The sequence below is a fragment of the Equus przewalskii genome, chromosome 6 (assembly GCF_037783145.1).
Source record: "Equus przewalskii isolate Varuska chromosome 6, EquPr2, whole genome shotgun sequence".
In the NCBI taxonomy this organism is placed as follows: domain Eukaryota; kingdom Metazoa; phylum Chordata; class Mammalia; order Perissodactyla; family Equidae; genus Equus; species Equus przewalskii.
Genome location: NC_091836.1, coordinates 22,874,825 through 22,895,143, shown reverse-complemented (window position 1 = coordinate 22,895,143; position 20,319 = coordinate 22,874,825). Strand labels below are relative to the sequence as shown.

Genomic DNA, 20,319 nt, shown 5'->3' with positions numbered 1-20,319 from the left:
GTCAACGCCAAGCCCCCTCCCCTGCGAGGCCCCGGCGCCTCTCCATCTTTAGTGCTGGCGGCCGAGCCCGGCTCCCTGCCCACAGCTGCCCCCCTCCCTCCCCCCTCCCGCGCCGTCCCTGGGCTCAGCCCGCCCACCCCCCCACACTGGCCAAGCCCGCGCACGCTCCCCGCCCCATTGCTCCCTCCTCTCCCCTCCCCTCCCTTCCCCGCGCGCCGCGCTCCGGGCTTTGCCTGACATCTAGCTGCTGCTGGGGCGCTGGCGGCCGCCTCTTACCGGCCAAGCGGAGAGGAAGGAAGGAGCTCGTGGAGAGGAGTGCCAGGGACTTGGAACCCTTAGTGGGGGTAATGGAGGTGAGGGGCGAGGCGCAGCCCCCGCCTTCAACCCCTTGGTTTTTAACTTCCACTGGACACGGGTTTTCTTTTCTCCTGCTGCTCCAGGCTCGGAGTTTGGTCCCCGGCTTCAATATTTGCCTCGATTCAGTGCGTGTCATCTCGCCTTTCACTTTTTCTCCGGGCTCGGGGCTACATCCCCTGAACCCCGACATCGGTTTTAGAAGGTCACTTTCCCCGCCCAAAGGCAGGCCTTCTGTGCCTCTGAGCATCCAGATTGCGAGAAGTCTCCAGGCGCAGAGTTCGCGGGCCCTGGTGAGCCAGGTGCCAGAGGGTCAGCGGGGATCTCTCGTCGAGGGGAGACGCCCCATTTTAGCTCTCGCGATCCCTGGAGACCGATGTCGAGGCCTGAGAGAAACTTTTCTCCCTCCCAGTGTTGAGCATCTCCTCGGCTTTGACCCCCAGGGACCCTGGCTGGAAACAGTTCCTGAGAACTGCGCCCTGCTCAGCGCAAAGTCTTCAGGGGGCGAGTGAAAGCCTGAAGAAGCTCCAGGCCCCCCAAAAGTGCTTCCTCCTCTCCGCTGGCCGCTCCACTTTAGAGGGTGGAGTTGAGATCACTAACCCGGGGGCAGAGCAACCAGAAGAAATCTGCCTTTCCTCGGGTGGTGGAGAGTCCCTTTCTCCCCCCTTTCCCTGGAGCTTGGCGAAGGTAGGGGACAAGAGGTGGGAGGGAAGCGCTCTTCTGGGCGCAGGCCGTCGCGGCCGACTAAGGTCCAGGACCGCTGGGGTGAGGGTGGTGGTGGAGAGCGCCCTCCCTGGGTCTCCGGACAAGTCAGCCCTGGAGGTCATAGAATCTTAGCAACGCGAGGCTTCAATCCCACAGTCCTGAGTCCCCACATAAGACGCGAGTGGGTCAAAGGTTTCCCGCCGGACTCACCTACAATCACATTCCGATGCGCGCCTCTGGCACTGCCCCAGACCGAGAGTCAGGCCCCGAGAACTGAAGGGTCATGGAAGGTGGCAGAAGCCAACTGGAGGCAAAATCCGCTTCCGGTTGTGGAAAGCCAGACAGTGGAGTTTACGTATCAGAACTGATCCGGGTTCAGGAGAGCTGCTAATGGGGTAGTCCCAAGGACAAGCAATTCCATCCCAGCAAGCGTCGCTCCTGTCTCCTGCTGGCAGGGAAAGTGCTCAGACCTCCAGGAGTAAGGGGAAAGAAGAAGGCGGGCAGGGAAGGGAAGGAAGGGAGCCGGTTACCCTCTGATAGCAGTGAAAACAGCAACAGCTAACCGATGCTAGAAAAGCCCAGGCCCTGAGTATTCATTTTGAGTAACAATAAAGAGCAATCCCTATTATAGACTATTTTCCTAGCTAAGGTCTATGCAATCTGTAAGAGGAAAGGAATGTAAAGAAAGTTAAGAATAACTGGTCTGCAAGGAGAGCAAGACGGGAGGGATGTAAGAAGAGGAGAAAGACCCTCCTTCTGCCTCCCCGGGGAAACAGAACAAAGAGTCAGTAAACTTGTTGAGCTTCTGCCTGATGGTGCCTGCTGAAGGTTGTTGTCTTGCAGTCTACATGTACCTTCTAGTGCTCCTGCAGTTAACCCTTGATCCTAATCTCCTATTAATCCTCAAATCAGTGAAAGAGAGACTCTGGAAACAATAGGAAAGAACGGTCCCTCCGTGGCCCTGGACTCGCCCACCCCATGCCATATTCGCTCTATGTGAAAATCTCCCTTGCTTCATAAACTCTGCCCATTAAAAAGCCCAGCTCTCGTTAGTAAGTGTTAAAGAGAGATTAATGCCTGAATTTAAGAGGTGGAGAAGGTAACAAAAAGGAGGAAGGCAGGCGAGGCTGTGGGCTGAGTGCCAGCGTTGGGCTCCCAGCATTTCCACTTAGCGCTAAAGGCTGGCCGCACAGCAGTTTGATAAGGTTTATTGGGCCCAGATAAAGCCGCAGCAGCTGCCCCCCACACACACACAACTGGCACCCTTTATAGCCAGAGCTATGTCCTTGGGTCCCCAGAAGGCTGATGAGAATCCCCAGTTCAGAGATTTCATATGGTGGCACCTAAAAACAAGCAGGATGGAAAATTACAATAGAAATCTCTCTCTCTGTTCATGTATTTGTAGTGATTTTTTTTTTCTTTTTTACTTTTTTTCTTGAAGGGTGTGGTAAGGGAAGCTGGAACATCAGTTTTGATAGGTCCTAAAAATAGAAGAGACCTCAGTCGTGCTGGGATGTCATGCTGGCGACAGGGGAATAGATGAGTTGACCTTTGGATGGAATTCCATCCTTAAATCTTCTTATTCCCCCATTTCCTTCTTTACTAACATACCTCCCACTGGTAGCAGCCTTTCAGAGCTCAGTTCGTAGGAGAGTATATCAGGTCTGAGGGATCTCACAGGAAGGAGACAGTGGGAATAATAACTCATTCTGAGCACTGTCTATGGATCTTCACACATTACCTACATTGTTTTATTTAATCCTCATAACAACCCTATTAATGCAGGTACTATTATTCTCTCCGTTTCTGCAGATGAGAAACCTGAGGCTCAGAGAGGTTAAGTGCCTAACTCAAGACCATAGAGTTCTTAAATATCAGAGCTGAGACTTTAAATCAGACCATTCTGACTGCAAAGCTCATGATCTTAACTTATAGATCATACAGCATCTAGCGAGATGGAAGAGGGAAACGGGGCTTTTAACTTTTCTTCTCCTCTTCCTCCACTGAGGCCAAGGTCTATGCAGCATCCAGCCAAGCTGAGGACCAAGCAGTTCTCTGGTGAATCAGGCCACCAGGTAAACAGACTCAGATCACTACCATCTCGGCACTTCTCCTCCCCCAACATCTCAGGCCAAAGTTGAGAAGGGAGTTTTGAATTACAATAAAACTTCAACCAAGCAGACGCCCAGGAAGAAGGCGATAGTGGTGTTTTGAGTATTCCCATTGTTAATGGAATGTCGAAACTCATTCTGTTCCAACTCCTTAGTTGGAAAATAGTTTTAAAATTTAAAAGTACATTTTCCTTTTCTTGATAAATAAATCAAGGACTTCTACCTTTGGGGGAGAAGAAGCTACTTTGCATTTCTCCAAAACTTGGTGATGAGTGGGGAATGAAGCATTTTCAGGGAGAGATGCAGGCAGCCAAGCCCCCCAGTGGAAAAAGTAGTCTCTTCCGCAGTTGAGGACTCCAGGTTGCCACTGGAGGATGCACCAGGCTGTCACAGGTACTCCTCGGGGAAAGACACAGCAAGCCTTGGGGTCCTTTTCTGGAGGCAAAGACTCTTACAATGTGTCAAGGTCATCACTGTAGATATTTACTAGATAGATGCAGATGCATCTACTATTATTTACAGTATGTAAAAATTAAGCAGAGTAGAATTTGCTCTCAATGCATATGTTGATAGTTATTTTTGATTTGTCTTTTTTTTTTAATTCTTTCATCTCACTTCCTTAGCTGTCCCTTCCAAAAAGCAGAGGGGGAAATAATCAGGTGACCTGTGGGCTCTAATTAGCTGAAGGTCAGAAAACCAAATAAGAAGATGGCTTCTTGACTAGTAATTGCCATCCTTTTTCCCTGTGGAGATCTGGTTAGTGGTGTTTACAAACTTGGGCTTCTCTTCCAGGTACTAAGTATGCCCTTCCTCTCATCTGTAAGGCAGAGAGTGAGTTTTCAAATGAAGAAGAAGAGGGGTTATTTCCTTCAGCCCCTGAGGCCTTGGGTCACTGTGATCCCAAGATCTTTGTGATTGAGGAAGAGAAAGCTTTTTCTTCTCTCTCTCTCCCCAGCATATTGCAAATGGTGTTGGGACCTAATGTTGTCAACTCAAAGAGCAAATCTGAGTTGTTATTAGTGCAAAGATGCCCTGAGGGGTAGACAGTGTGGGTGAAATCTGCAGTGGATGTTATGGGGAAGTGTGTTTATAATTATAATGGGATTTAATGTACACTGGGACCAGATGATGGCAGCCATTTAAAAAGAGATGCTTAGTAAGAGTGGTCCCTTAATGACAGGCAGCAGGGCTCAGGTTATTATGGAAGGAGCACAGTGTTTCAGTGGATGTCACAAACCATGTGCCAGGTTTTATGGGGATCTGAACAAAGCTTTGGGGTGAGACATAGCAACTATTGCTGTCAGCTCTTGGGCATAATGTGTTCATGTTGTTGTCTTTGAAAGGGGCATCTGTACTTAAGAGAAAGCCATTTTGTCTCTTTTAAATATACATCAGCAGCACAAACACACAGGCTCCCGGCCACATTGAGTAGTTTTTGGTATTTCTGGGAATCTGCTTTGTGCTGAGAAAGATGGCCTCAATTTCAAAACTAAAATTTTGTAGCGGTCGAGGGGTGCAGATTCCATATAGTGTACATGAAATGAAGCAGCATGGCCCATTACAAGTAATGGGAGTCCCACAGCTAAATCCCCAGGCACCATCCTGAAAATTAACCCCTAAGTCCTCATCAGAAACAGGGGCTTTTTTACACTTTGGTGTTTTATTGTTGGGAAGCCAGGAAGAGGGGAAATATGTAACTTTTTTTTTTTTTTGAGGAAGATCAGCCCTGAGCTAACTACTGCCAATCCTCCTCTTTTTTTTGCTGAGGAAGACTGGCCCTGAGCTAACATCCATGCCCATCTTCCTCTACTTTTATATGTGGGACGCCTACCACAGCATGGCTTTTGCCAAGCAGTGCCATGTCCACACCCGGGATCTGAACTGGCGAACCACGGGCCACCGAGAAGCAGAATGTGCGAACTTAACTGCTGCGCCACCAGGCCAGCCCTGTAACATTTTTTTATGCTGTTTAAATAGCCAGCTGTTTAACTTAGGGGATGTTTAAGGTTATAGACTTCAATCTACTATTCTACAGCAGGAACACTATAGTTGTGTACCAAACCTGGAAAGGTGTGCAAGGGGAGGGGCACGCTCCTTGAAGGTACCACCAGAAGCCCCATGGTCCAGAAATACAACCCATATTCAAGTTGCATTACTCTATATTTTTCTTCCCTGATATGAGAGAAGTATATGAAAACTACTCTGTTCATTTAATATAGCTTCATCTATGGCGGTTGTGTTGTCTGTTCACAAAGCTTATGACTGGTCTCAGAGTCCTTAGAACAGAATATTTCATTTATCCTGACAAGGGATACAGTGAGACTGGACTTCCATTCATAGACTCTCAGAAGCTGAATTTCTGGAGAAGGTACTTTTCAAATAGAAGTGGTATGTCAGGGGCACACAAGCCACAGATGAGATGATTTTACTCAATAACGGGTAATTTGAGCCAATTATATTAAAATTATTTTAGCAAAAAAAACATTGATATCCTGTGGAGTGGAATTCAAAATCTGTACGAATTTTTAAGATAAAATGAGAGACTCCCTTGGAGTTCTCCCTTGAGAAAAGCTCACTGCCTTTTCCCCATTAGGACTGAGTGGGTGGGAGGCAGGGGGATGCCCCATGGGCAAGGCTGTTGTGGGCTCTGAGCCAGACTCAGCCTCCCTTGCCAGGGCAAGTTCATTTGTCTCTTTGGGAAGTCATTGTTGGATCTTTCAAGTAATCTTCTCCACCTCGCCCTCCAGCCAGAATTAATTTCTCCCTCCTCCATAAGTCCCTTAGCACTGTTTGAACATTTATCATAGTATTTACCACTATCTGCCTTGTATCTGACTGAGTTATGTGCATTCTGACCACCCCCTCCATTGTGATGTTCTGGAAGGCGAGGTCTCAGTCCTGTTCAACTCAGTATTCCCATTCCCAACCTTCAGAGCCTAGCACACTGTCAAGCCGAGTAGATCTCAGAAATGTTAGTGAATTAACTACTTAAATGAATGCGTACATGCGTGAACGAATGAATGAATGAGCAAATGGACATAGACACCCAGTGTTTTAGGAATTCAGGAGAGGAGGAACCATTCTGTATCCCAATATTTAGGGCAGAATTCTTTGTAGCTATGCCATTTTTACTAACCCTTGAAAAATCAGTGGAATATAGATAAGGGTTGAGGATAGCTGTTGAGTTTAATTGTATACAGCTCCTTGAGGGTATAAGTGGGTTCTATTTCAGTTTATGTCTCCATCAGGGGCCTAGAACCAAGCTTTTCTCAATATCCTAGGAGCATTAATAAATAGTTATTAAATCGCATTGAAGTGAAATGAATTGACTTAAATCACACTATTCATTATTCCTACAATGGCCTCGTACTCCCAATCCCAAATAGCTGTTAGTTAACCAGGCCAGGGCTGAGAGCAGAGCATCTGATCTCCTGCTAGGGACACCAGTGGGTGCACAACAGCTGACTGAATCCAGAACTAGCATATGAGACATGCATTAGCCACGAGTGCTGACAGATGAGCTCTGCTATCACCAGGTGTGGCAGAGACTGGCTTGCTGTTCTCCAAATGGCTTCATGAGCACACGCTGGATTACATTTTTCAGCGTATCTTGCTGTTAGGTACAGGCCATGTGATTGAGCTCTGGCCAACAAACAGATGAGCAGTGAGCAGGACAGAATGAACAGTGAGCAGAAGTCCATTGTGCCACTACCAGGACTGGCCCATAAGAACTCCCGCATGGAATCCTCCATGCCTTTTCCCTTTCCGTGACTTGACTCCATGAGCATGTAGATACCTTGGAAGCTGAGTGATGAGGATGGCAAGCCAGGATGGAAGGAGCCTGGATCCCTGAATCACAGCTTGGACGGGAGCTGTCTGCCCACTAAGACCACCCATTGTGGACTTTATAGAAACAAGAAATAAGCCTTCAATGTTTTGAGCAGGGTTGCCAAATACAGTGCAAGACACCCAGTTAAATTTGAAGATCAGATAAATCACTTCAGATAAATAATGAATAAGTTTTCAGTATAAGTATATCCTGTAGTTATACTAAAAAAATTAGCTGAAATTCAAATTTAAATTGGTGTCTTTTTTTTTTTTTTTTTTTTTTTTGCTAAATCTGGCAACCCTAGTCTTTAGCTATTATATATTTTGGAATTTGTTTTTTATATTAGCTAGGAATACCTTAATTAACACATCTTATTTCGTTTGTCAGAAGCAGCAGGGCCCCAGAGCTGAGATTCTGGCCTGAGACAAAGGGCTGCCCCCAGGTCCTCTTGACAATTAGCTTATGCATAGGGCAGGTCCATCGGGAGAATGGAGTATCCTGGATGGACAGAGCCAAGGGGAATACTAGGAAAGATCTTGACAGTTTGTAGTTCACCCTCTTTCCTATTAGCCTATTTTTCTTCAGCTGCCTCTTCCACTACGCTGTGAGTTCTATGGGGACAAGGGTGATTGTGGGTCTTACCTCTGTATCTGCAGTACTTGACACATGGTGAAAGTTGAGTTCTTGTTTGTGGCGGAAAAGCAGCATGATTGCTGGGGAAGGGCAGATAGGAAGGCATCATAATGTGGTCCCATCCAAGACCTTAGGGAGTAAAACCAGGACTATTGAGAACACCATCAAGCCAATGATCCCATCCCCCACTTTCTCCTGTACCCTGTAAATACTCATTGTAGCAAAAAGGCTGAGAGCTTGGACTCAGATTTACTCACATGGGTCTATGTTCAAATACCGTCTCCTACCTCCAAGGTCCTGGGTGATCTTGGGTCAATTTCTTAAACTCTCTGAGTTGCACTGTCCTCCCCTATAAATTGGGGGCAATAATGGTATCCACCTCACACCTAGAGTTGCTAAGAAGATGCCCAAGGAGTGCTTGACCCACAAAAAAAAAGATCTGAAAGGTGCTGACCTGGTGGCGCAGTGGTTAAGTGCGCCCATTCCGCTTCTCGGCGCCCCGGGGTTCGCAGGTTCAGATCCCAGGTGTGGACATGGCACTGCTTGGCAAAAGCTGTGCTGTGGTAGGTGTCCCACATATAAAGTAGAGGAAGATGGGCATGTATATTAGCTCAGGGCCAGTCTTCCTCAGCAAAAAGAGCAGGATTGGCAGTAGTTAGCTCAGGGCTACTCTTCCTCAAAAAAAATAAAAGATCTGAAAATGTTAGCTATTATTAGCGATGATATCAGGTACTCTTTCTTTCCACCTTCTTTCTACAAAATGACTTATTATAAATATTTGGGGTAAGGTCTTATAATAAATAAATTTTAAATCTCTTTAAGAGAGTGAAGGGTGACCTGGGATTATTGACATCATTGTAGCTGTGAGCATCTGTTTGAGGCCCTATCCTCCCAGTCTTGTCCCATTCATTTGGGTAGGATGAGGCAAGCAGGCAATAGAGGAGCGAGGCAGGGAATGCAAGGGGTGGTGTTAATTTTCACCTCGTAGCATGACGTGTTTATTAGTGTGCACATACGTTAAGCGCGGCAGCCTGGTTTCCTTGAGTTAAATAGCAGTCATGCCCAACTGGCTCTCCATGTACCATTACTCCAAGTGATTGAGCCAATTTCTCCCTCTGCCATGAGTTTAAGTTGTAAACCTCTCAGCCAGACCGGGAGGCAATGATGGGCTGCCTGTTGTGATTATTCTTAACCTTTAGGATTAGGCTCACAAGACCGGGGGTTTGCGGAGAAGTCCTGGGTGAGGCAAGTGCAACTACAGACTCCCACTCCCCTCCTCCCATCCCGCCCCCAGTCTGCATGTGTGTTTGCTTTGGCCTTGCAAAGAGGCCCAGTCCACCAGCTTGGGGGGAGTGATCTCTTGTGCTAGGGGAATGGTGACATGTTGGAGTCCTCGGTTCCATTTGTCTGGAGATAGCAAGAGGAGTTGTGGGAAAGCTGGAAAAGGATTGTTCCAGGGGTGCCTCAATATTCAGAAGTCATTACCAGCCATAATTGTTTCTCTTTGCCATGTATTTATTAGCTAGACACTCAGAGATCCAGCTGCATCTTTCAGGGACAGCTGCTATCTATATGATATAAATATACATATTCATATAATAAATATAATTATTTAGCATAATTACACTGAGACCCAGAGTCACAGAGGGCTGCAGGGCTGGGAGAAAGGGGGTTAAGCTAGTTCTCTAGCCCAGATCCGCATTTTCTCTCTTGTTTTCTCTCTTCCGGTCCCTATTTCTTTTCTTTTCCTTAAAGGAATCTTCGTCCTTGTTGATTAATCCTGAACTGGCAGGGATGGCAGATCCCTGAATGTGGGCAGCTTGTTTTGCTTTTCTGAACAGTTTGGTCTCTGCAAAATCCCTAAGAAGAAAGGAGGCTTTCGGGTGTTTGCACTGCTTCTTTGCTAAGAATCCAAGTGTACCTATGGTCCCATCCTCGGTGAAAGATGCAGTCAAAAAAAAAAAAAAATGATGCTGTCCTCAGGAAGTTACAGTCTAATAGGCAAGGCTGGAATGAGCAAGGACAAGTGGTAGGGGCATTTGTATTATCACTTTTTCGTTTTCCAAAATAAAAGTGGATGGGGGAGGAAGAAGGTGTTTGGGTGGACAAGCACTTCACAGAACTTGCTTGTGATCAAAGATAACAGAGTAACCAAAAAAAGCCCAAATCTGACGTCTGTTTCCTATGAGCTTGTTAAACTCCCTCCCATAGTTTCTTGGAGAGGGTCTGCCAACAGGATGATAAACTCTGTAGTTTATGTAGAATGAATATTGATTTGATAGGCTTAAACAAATCCAAGTCATGCCTTCAATTCATTTCTGCCACGACATGTGCTGAATACTGCTTATGAGGTAATAACCATGGCTAACCCATATTGAGGACTTCCTCAAGGGCGTTGGCTCTTGACATGAGTCATCTCCTTTACGCCTCCAGATAACTCCATGAGTTGGGTCCTATTGTTATTCCCATTTTACGGCTGAGGAAACTAAGACAGAGAGAGGAGGCAACCTTCCTTTGGCCATACAGCTAACAAGAGGGAGAAGCCAGCTCCCAGCCTCCAGAGGCCATGCTTGAAACCACAACCATGCATTCCTGCTCTTTGGATTAATTTCCATTCCTGGTAGCAGAGTCATTTGGTCCTTCATCAACAGAAGAGAAGGAGGCAGACTGAAGCAGATTTGTAAACCACTGAGCTTTTCAAATCTAATCACCAGGTCATTAGAAGGAGTGGGGTAGCGGGGCTGTTTCTCCAGGATTGAACACCGGGACCTCCACCAACGTGCTGGGGAGAAGAGTGCAGGTCTGTAACAGGCTTTCCCTGTGGTCTGAGTTTCTTCACAATTCCCTACAAATGATGAGGAAAAAATAATTTTCTAGCCTAACCCATTGGGGAAGCAGTGGAGGAAAAGTTGAGGAGGCACATCCTCTATAGAGACAGAATTTAGGGAAGGATATTCACAGCATTAGTGTAACATTGCAGGAATCAAAAGAAAAGAGCCCAGGTCCTGGAAGGAAGTCGTTAAAGGTCCCTGAACATGTTGGTTGTAAGGCGATGGTACATTCCCATCTTTTTCTTTCCACCCTGTGTCTTCTAGGTTGAAGGCAAGAAAATGGGGCAGTGGGCTAATAGGAAAAATGGGTAGGCTGGTAAGGCTGTTACATTTATTTCCAAACAAGGACCTGCCAGCACTTGTGCCCACGCATCAACATACAGAAGGCAAGGGAGTTAATTTTTTGATAAGCATACTTAAGCTTAGACGACCAAGTAACGCTTGTCCTCTTCAAGATGCCTGATAGACTCAAAACCAAAAGGGACTTAAAACCCTGTCGAGCGCTGTCTCCGCATTTTAGAGACAGGAAGCAGAACAGAGAGGTGGTACAGTGTTCCCAAAGCCGTACAGCCAGTTAGAGGCGCAACTTGGAGCCCTTTTGAAAGGGGGCCATCATGAGGATGTCATGGAAGTCATTCAATCATTCTTGGAAATCTTGTGAAATTTCCTTCAAAGTACATAGCATTAATCTTTTGAAAGTCTTCAGTCATGGCATATCTAGCCATAGAGGGAAGATCTGATTTTCAAAACAAGCTCAAGAGGGTGATGAAGCTGGATAATAAAATCTGAGGTCAAAACTAGTAGGATTGGAGAGCAGTGAGGCCGAGATTCTCCTGTGGCCCATAACCCAGCAATAATAGCAATATAGCTTTAAGAAGTCTATCCTCTTTCCCAATGTGACCAGTTAGAAGCATGTAATATACATTGGAGATATATCATCTATTTATCTACATGTATTTATATGTATGAGTGTGTATACATACATAGACACATACACACACACACACACATATATGGGTGTATCCACTCTGATGGATTAGTTTAAAATTGATCCTGTTACTTGATAGTCATGATTCCTTTATGCACAACCCATGAACGTCTTCCTTTAGAGGGTAGTAATGGTGGCGATTCTCTGGAGAAGCAATGTGCCATGCTGTCTGGGCTTTGGAATCAGACTAATGTTGGTCTCAAACCCAGATCTGTCATTTAAAAGCAGTGTAAAATGAGACAGATTTCTTAACTTAAGCCTTGGTTTCCTTATCTATATAATGAGGACACTAAATTCTCTGTAACCTCAAAAAAGTTAAGGAACTTGGCCATGATCCCACAGTTCGTACCAGACAGAGCTGGGACATAAACCCAGGTCTTTTGGATTCCCCAAACCGCCTCTTTCCTGGAACACATGCTTAGGGAAGCAGAGGGCAATTGCCTATGAGGAAGGTGGCCATTAGGATTAGAGAAGAGGTTCCTATCCTGCCCAAGCTTTTCTTTCTAAAGCCATCTCTTATTCTCTGCGTGAAAGACACAAATAGGTAAGATCACATATGATTCTCATGATATATATGTTATATTCAGTGAAAAAAAGTCCTCTCCTACTTCCTCACTCATGTCTAAAATTAAAATGACAAAAATATTACCAGGAAGAGAAATTTGGTGGAAAGCAGGAAAGATTATAAATTGTCTGCAGAGTCTACTGCAAGACATGGACCTCTCTGGTTATGAAAGCCCCATTCTGTGGGAGCTCCCAGTCATCGGAGGGGATCTTCTTTCAAGGGATAGCACTCAAATAAACCCCACCAATACTCCACTCTGTGGAAGCTTTTTCAAAGACTTAATATCCTATCTTTCCAGAAAGAGAATTTTCCTTCTATGGAGTTTATTGCCTATTGAGTGCCTTCAGTAACAAGGAAAAAAAAGGTAATCATGAAGGATGTTAATTTTTGTCTCTTCCAACATCTCTTTGGAATGTTTATTGATTTTCTGTTAGGCAGATTGGAGACAGCATGGTGAAATTATAAGAACACTAGATTTCCAGTCAGAAGACCTGGATTCAAGGCTAGCTCTGCCAAACATTTCCTGTGCAACCCTGGGCAAGTTGCTTAACCTCTCTGTGCTTCAATGCTCTCCGCTGTAAACATGGAGATATTATATGGAAAATGTCTCTGATCATTTTAAAGCGCTTGCCCAGTTCTTTGAGAAGAGCCCTAAGACCTGTCCCTAATTTACTGTCTGACCTTGAGCAAGTTACTTCCCCTCTTTGGGGCCTCAGGTTCCTTGTGGATAAATGAAAATATTGGACTAGTTTTATCACCATGCCAGCCTAGCTATGCAATTCTATAATACTCTGTGGGCTCAGGTGCCAGCACCTTCTGGCTGAGACGAGGTATGATGTGGCTGAGTTTAAAGGAAGAGGTCTCTTTATTATAGCTTTGATGCCCCTCCTGAGGAAAGCCAGGTGTTAGGGGGCCTTCTACCTCCACACAAGAGCAGGCAAAATGGACACGGCAAGCTGGGCTTCAGCTTGGGCAGGAAATGGTAAGGTGCATCTGTCAGTGATGGTTCTTTGTGGTTCTAAAAAGGAAAGGAAATATCAGTGGTGAAGCCATGGCCAGGTCATAGAGGAAGGAGTGGGGGATGGGGGCAGGGTGGAGTAGTTAGGGGAGTGTTTAGCTGTGACCCAAATAAAGTGTCCTTGGTACAGAGAGGGGGATGGAGAATTAAAGATACAGGTATAGATATGGTCCTTTGAATCAGGTCGAGAAACACATTTGTTCCTCTCTTTTTCAGAAATCGTGCCCAACGCTGTACACTTGACTCAAAGCAGATACCGTAACTAAAGGTTGCTAGTTCCCACCTCAGGGCCTTTGCACTTGATGTACCCCCCGCCTCCCCCCATGCCAATCTCCCCTTCCATTACACAATACACTTGTTTCCCTGTTAAGATCTCAGCTCAAATGGCACATCCCTGGAGAAATCCTCCCTACAACTGACTGCCCCAGGAGCTGCCCTCTGTCCCCCAGCCCCCCTGCCCTGCTCTATTGTTTTCACAGCACTTGTTACTACTGGAAATTGTTTCCTTTGTTTATAAGGCTGCTTGTTTGTTTCCTGGCTCCTCTCCCCAGAGCCACGTTCCAGCCCCCGTCTAGTGAATGTAAGCTCCCTGAGGGCCCAGGGCTGGACTCATCACTCAGGTTGTGGCATCCAGAGCCCCAGGACAATGCTTGCATAGAGTAAGGCCAAATAAATATCTCTTCAAAGAGTGAAAGAACAAAACAAGAAATGTGCTGCTTTTTTTTTTTTCTCTCTCTCTCTCTCTCCAGGAAGACTTTTTAAACAAACAAGCAACATGTTCTTGAGAACCAGGGATTCAGGCTCAAATAAGTAACAGCCAGGGAAGAAAAAGCCGTCCTTCTGCAGGCTCTGAGGTAGCCATGCCGATGGCGCTAAAGTTATTTTTACGGATGCTGCTTCCAAAAGAAGCATCCTCGTGTATCATGATATGCCCGCTCTCTAGAAGGGGGTGCCAGCCAAGGAGAAGGCAGGAGGAGTGACAGTGCCTGGAATCTGTACAGCACGGTACCCAGCACTTTCACATCATTTTACTATTTCATAAATGAGGACACCAGGCTCACAAGGCGCAACAACTTGACTGAGATCATCCAGGATAGAGTTAGGACTTGGATCCAGGTCCACCGGCTGCTGGTGCCCTTATCTTTGCATTTAAACGTCCTACAAATGAACACAGGGCTGCTGGCTCCCCATGCCTGCCCCCATGGAGAGATCACAGGAGGACCGCCTCCAGATGGGGCTGGTAATGACAGACTCCTGAGCAGGGCCAGGACGAGAGGATGGCAGGTGAGCCAGCCAGGGTACAAAGTTTAAGGAGGCATCACTCTCGGGGCATCTTCAGGATTCTGAGAATGATGCCTCGTTAGATATTGCATCCTAGACACCACACTTGCCTCCCCTAGTCCTGGCCCTCCTCATTAGAGCTTTCTCCGAGTTTTCTCTCCTTTTCTATCATGTCATATGATCCTTCTTTGTCTAGAAAGATCATCAAAATAACGAAAGGGTAGAATGACCTTGGGGGAGGACTGGCTCACTTTGCCAACTTGCTTCTAACCACCTCTTGGCAACCTCCTCTCCAAATGGCCACTGAAATTATTTTCCTAAAGGACAGATATGTCACTCCCTACTGAAAATCCTTCAATGGCTCTTCTCATGGCCTACATTTTATTTAAAAAAGGCCTAAACCACTTGGATGGCCTTTAAGACCTTTACAAATTGGCACCATCCTGCCTCCTCAACACCGTCATGTGTTCAATGGACCATGTTGGCTTTGGACGGGCTGTGTCCTCTGCCCGAGGTACCCTTCCCTGTCTGTCTGGGCAAGAGTCGTTTACCCTTCAAAGTCTAACTCCAAGGTCACCCATGCTCAAGATGGCTTAAGAATTGGAGCAAAACTGATGTGGACCCAGCTCATCACTGGTGGCCAGAGGGATAGCCTGATCTAGGAGGTTAGTGCTGGGCAGAGGACTGGGACCTCACAAGCCAGCTAGCCCAGCCTCCCAGGGCTCTTCCCCACTGTCACCACACTGAGGGGTGTGTGTGCAGAGGGTTACCTTCAGTCCTCTGCCTGGGCCGTGTAACTTTATAGCCGGCCTAAGTGTGACTCCAGCCTTTGAACTAACTTCTTTATATTTTCCTGTGAAGTTGTTGGTAATCAAGTGAAACTAGGTTCCCAAGTAACCTGGCACCTCCCCGGCTGCCCAGGGCCTATTTTTAGACTTTGCCCTTTGGCATCAGGCTTCCCCAAGCTGCCAGGGTCAGAGGTGTGTAACTGATTTGTAGCTTTAGTACCTGCACTCTACGAACCCAGCTTTCTGCCTGGCTCTCCTCCTCCCCCCCTTTTTGTCTAAGCTCCCATCTCTTTGTTTTCCTTCCTCCTCTGTGTCTAACTTTTCTGTCTTCTTTGCATGATCTTGAGAATCAAGCAAAAGTCAGGCTGACATTTTGGCCAGGTGTCCCCAAGGAGCTCCGATTGAGATCTTTATTCCTGAAAAGAAAGTGCATGTATGTGTTGGTTTGGGAGATGCTTAGCGAAGGAAGACTATGCATGTATGCTGGATAATAATAGCTCTAGTAATAATACACAACAATGACACCTACATTTGCTGAGCATTAACTATATAGTAACTCTGCTGAGTGATTTTTCATGCTTTTTCTTATTTAACCTCACAGCAATCCTAAAAGATAGGTATGACTGCTATATGCCATTTTAAAGATTATTCTTCCTATACGCATTTCCAAATGAGAAAGTTTAGGCTCAGAGAATTACATAAGTAGCCTAAGGTCACACAGCTAGTAAGAAGGGCTGGTGCCGGATCAGTCTTACAGGCTTCAGCTCTTCCTATTTGGGAGATCCTCAAGTCACTTCACGTCTCTGTGCCTCAGTCATATTGTTTCTGTGACAGAAATAAGGAGAGAGGGTCCTACTTGCTTTACACCATAGTTAGGATGGCTGTGTGGGATAAGGAATGTGAGGTGCTATGTAAGTGTTAGTAATTATCCTTACGAAATCTGAAACCTTGTGAGATCTGGGACAGGAGAGAGTAACATAAGGCACTGGGAATGTTTTTCACATATGAAAATTATGTATATGTTTCCTTGTTTTATTTGAGCCTGTATTTTCCATCTTGAGAGATTATCATCCTTTAGAATCAGGCTCTTTGGTTAGACTATAGGACTTGATGCTCTTCAAAAAATGGTTTTATTTGTGCCTCGTGACTAGGTAGGACAATTATTATCTCCATTCTGCAGGCAGGAAAACTGAAATAAGAAGTGGCTGTCAGGATCCTGTACTCTTGTCCTCTTTGCACTCCTTCATGTTTCTGTGGTGGGAAGCTGGGCAGGTGACAATGTTGATAGAGCCGTAGGGCCAGGTGGGGTGGGCGTGGTGGTGACAGATCCTAGATCCTGCTTCTTTAGGAGCCACTCCTAGATTATCAGAACATGGAACATGCATATGCCCCTCACTAAACATCATCTGTATAAAACTGTCTAAGAGGTGAGCTGTGATTAACTACTTGTCATAATGTTGTTTTGTTGTCCTTTAAATAAGGGTTTTTTAACATTTTTGTCATTTTCTCTTTGTATTTGGAATCAGTGGTTTTTCATGTGTCAAACAGTTTCAGAGACCTCTCTGGCCCTAGGCTCTTTCCCTAGAGAGTGCCTACACAAAACAGCCCTGGGCAGAGCAGTAAGAGGTGTTACCTTCTCTTCAGTAAAGGCTGAGTTTTGGAGCTTGGGCTGGACAGATCTGAGCTCAAAGCCCATCTCTTCCACTCACTAGCTATGCGTCCTGGGCAAACTGCTGAAACTCTCTGTCTCACCTGAGAAACGGAGAGAATAACATGTGTGGCTACTTTTCAACACTGGTATGAGTTTTAATGGGATGTATATCAAGGAGCCTAGTCCAATGTCTGCAATGTAGTGTGCTCAATAATGGTAGCTGTTTTTATTGAAGTTTTTCTTTTTCCTGATCTGGTTGGACTTACAGAGATTGCTCCCTGAGGGGTGGCCTTTTTGACAGCGTCTTTGTGAGAAGGGAGAATGGGCTGTAGAATTCATCATGACCATGTCTCTTGAGTGGTTATGAAGAGGGTTTTGATGGAGGTCGGGGCAGTGGCCAGGTGGGGCCCAGGCTGCTGGGGAAACTCTAGGTCCTCAGACCCCTCTCTCCTCTGGCTGCCCTATATCCCTTCATTCCAATGAGGGCCAGGCTAAGACCCAGAACCACATCCACAAGGGCCCCAAGTTCAGCCCCAAGTGTAGTTCTAGGACCCCCCCACAATTGTCCCATCCTGGGATGGAGGCCTGGCATGTTGGTCCTGCCCACTCCTGGGATGGGTAAGGGAAACCAAGGAAAAGAGTGGCATGAAATAGGAGGAGAAAAGAAAGCAGCTGCGCTGTTGAGAGTGTCCCAGACCAGGTGGGGCAGAGGAGAACCCTGACCTCGCTCTGCTGGAGGCCATGAGAGAACTCAGCACTCCCTGCTGGAAGGACAGAAGGACCCAAGTCCCTGTGGGAGCAGCAAAAACCATCCCGGCCTCCCCCTGAAGGGACCAGGGCTGTAGTCAAGGCCCGGTATAAAGAGCCCAGCCAGGAGCTGGGGAGGTCGGGGGGCAGGGAGGACTCATCCCCCTAATAATTCACAACCACTTAGGCATTTGTCAAAAACGCAGGTTCCTGAACGCCACTCTAAAACCTACCCAGTCACTGTCTCTAGGGGCCTGAAGTTCAAGAATCTGCATTTTAAACAAATTTCCCCCAAACGTTTGAGAGTTAAGAAGGAGGGGGTCTTTGGAACTGAATAGAGAAGGGTCTAGAAAAATTTCTCTGTGAGTCGATTTTAAATACTGTGCAAGTTAGATTCAAGACAAGATTGGCAACAAACATTTTGGTTTCACAGATATTTATCGCACACCTGCCATGTGCCAGGAACTTCGCCATCAAGCAGACTCGCAGCTCGGAGGGCGAGGTGGACATTGTAAAGAGCGATCAAGACTGTGTTGTGGGCAGCGCGGGAGCACGCATGTGCAATGTGCCCGGGAGGCGTCCAGGAGCTGGAACTGGAAGGAGGAGCCGGGAGTGGAGCAGGGAGGCCTCCCCGTTTTTTATTTTTGAGGTCGGGTGTTATCAGGGGCAGGTAGATTAGCCTTGCTTTTATTCTATTAAGCTGAAGTGAAGGGAAGCCTCCTTTCTCTCCATCCTTGACAGTATTCTCTTTGAAGATGATAAAAGAAGATTGAACCACTGGTTCACTTGTTTGCTCGTCTGAAATTCGGCCTCAGTGCGGTTATGCGTGCCCCATCTCAGCCAAAGTAAAGGAACTTTCTGCTTTACTCTTCTCCAGCAAAAACAGCAGTCAGTCAAAATAAACAACCGTTGGAATCCAAACGCTGGCTCCTCCTACGGAAAACGCAAAATATTTTCCTTTTATATTGATAGAGGTCCCCGGGGTGCCTGGCACGGCTGTGCGCGCATCTTCAGCGCGCGCCCACCTGCGCGCAGAGCCGAGCAGTGATCAGGTGAGAAAATCATGATGCAGAGAGGCGCTCGGTGCGGGAGGCCTGGGTTGTGAGGTTTTAATGGGGGATACTTTGAAAAAGATCTTGTAAGTGAAGTTGACTTTCTGTGGCTCACAGGCCTTGATCCTGCCAGCAGGCCGCCTCCGCCCCCTCGCGGTGTCCGCTGTCAGCCCAGGGCCGAGTCAGCGCCTGCCCTCCATCCGCTCGAGGCCACAGCGGCGAGAAGGCTGGACCGCCGCGCGCCGGGAGCCGGGCAGGGTCGGCCGGACCCCCGCTGCCGCTTCCTCCAAGCCCTGCTGACCTCTAGTGGTCACAAGGTAGAACTGAACAGGACGCTGGGCCAGAGGGGGAAGCAGGCAGGGTTTGTCTCAACCCTCCGCGGGTCTCACCCCAGGTTTGCGCCTTAGAATCACCTGGGAGCTTTGAAAATACCCCGTGTCTAGGCCCCACCGCAAACCAGTCTCCGACGGTGGGACCTCGCGTCGGTTTTTTTTAAGGTCCGCAGGTCATTTTAATGTGCAGCCGGGATTAAGAGCCGTTGGTCAAAATCGGGCATTCGTTGCCCTCTAATGTGCGTGTGCCAGAGCAGGTGGCTTTGATGCCAGCGTCTGAATATGGCCGAGTATGTCTGCTCTCAAGTGTGCCCCTGAGTAGAGTGTCTGAGCACCCGTATGGGCTTTTGTGCCTCCCTGACGGCGTGTCTCTGATGCTGGTGTCTGACGACCGTGGGGGTCCTGTGCCTGAGTGAGTGGCTGCATAGGGTGAGTGAGCTGGGGTGGAACTCGTAACCTGGGCACAGTCTCAAGAAGCAAAGGGTCCTGGGGCTGGCCCCGTGGCCGAGTGGTTAAGTTCGCGCGCTCCGCTGCAGGCGGCCCAGTGTTTCGTTGGTTCGAATCCTGGGCGCGGACATGGCACGGCTCATCAAACCACGCTGAGGCAGCGTCCCACATGCCACAACTAGAAGGACCCACAACGAAGAATATACAACTATGTACTGGGGGGCTTTGGGGAGAAAAAGGAAAAATAAAACCTTAAAAAAGAAAAAAAAAAAAAAGAAGCAAAGGGTCCTGTCAATCTCTCTCTTGTCCTTAGGAGTCAGAGAGGATGTTTTAAAGTCTGTTTTCCCCATTAGCATAGTTCATACTCTTTGCTCCTGGAAAGTTCTTCCTGTTGTCTTACGTCAGTCCCCTCTCAAGAAGAGAAGAGTCTAGATTGAAAAAAATGCCAGCTTACCCATCAGCTCTGGTAGCAGCCCTAGGATTCTGGGGCTGCAGTACCCAAGGCTGCCTGGAGGGGCTGGCCGTTTTCTTCAGGCTTGGCCCTCCATCAGGCCCTTGATGAAATGAGTTGGAAGGGAGAAGAGCCAGCGCCAGCACAATTAAATTAATTTCCAGCAGCTGCATGGATTAAAATTACCCACTTCTCTCCGGTCTCTGTCTAATGTTCCTGAAAACAATCTCTTGGTCCTCTCCTCCTCTTTCCTCTTCCTCATAGTCACAGCTCTCGGTAGATTTACTCCTGATGGCTCTGGCCTTCCTCCCCCTAGGCTTGGCTGGAGGGCACAGTCCTGGTATAGATGGCAGGTCTGACCGCCTAACCCTCCCCTTCCCACCTGCCGAGGGAGGGAGCTGGGCAGGGGCAACATCAGGGGGCGGCGTGACCCTCAGAAGTGGAACAGGCTGTCGTGGTGCCTCAGCCCTCACAGAGTTCCTGGGGCCTATGCACTCCCCGTGCCTGCCCTTTCTGGGAGCAGAGAAAAGCCATCC

At 47.3% G+C, this 20,319-nt stretch overlaps 1 protein-coding gene and 1 long non-coding RNA gene across 4 annotated transcripts in view; one reads left to right on the top strand and one right to left on the bottom strand.

The window, feature by feature from the left end:
- Positions 1-1,603, bottom strand: part of ZBTB16 (zinc finger and BTB domain containing 16) — a 184,523-nt gene extending 182,920 nt beyond the window's left edge. Inside the window, exon 1 of one of the 2 annotated variants that reach the window (XM_070623163.1) lies at positions 1,270-1,603. The gene's annotated coding sequence lies outside the window, so the exon portion shown is untranslated. Of the gene's footprint in view, positions 1-276 lie in introns of both variants that reach the window. The other variant, XM_070623162.1, reaches the window with a different exon arrangement.
- On the top strand, positions 906-19,607 carry LOC139083853 (uncharacterized). 2 transcript variants are annotated; one of them, XR_011540866.1, is made up of 5 exons: positions 906-1,041; positions 3,068-3,134; positions 17,935-18,553; positions 18,671-18,870; positions 19,422-19,607. It is a non-coding gene; the product is annotated as an uncharacterized lncRNA (long non-coding RNA). The 2 variants fall into 2 exon arrangements; XR_011540865.1 differs by lacking the exon at positions 3,068-3,134 and having other exon boundaries at positions 907-1,041.
- The last annotated feature ends 712 nt before the right edge of the window (positions 19,608-20,319 follow it).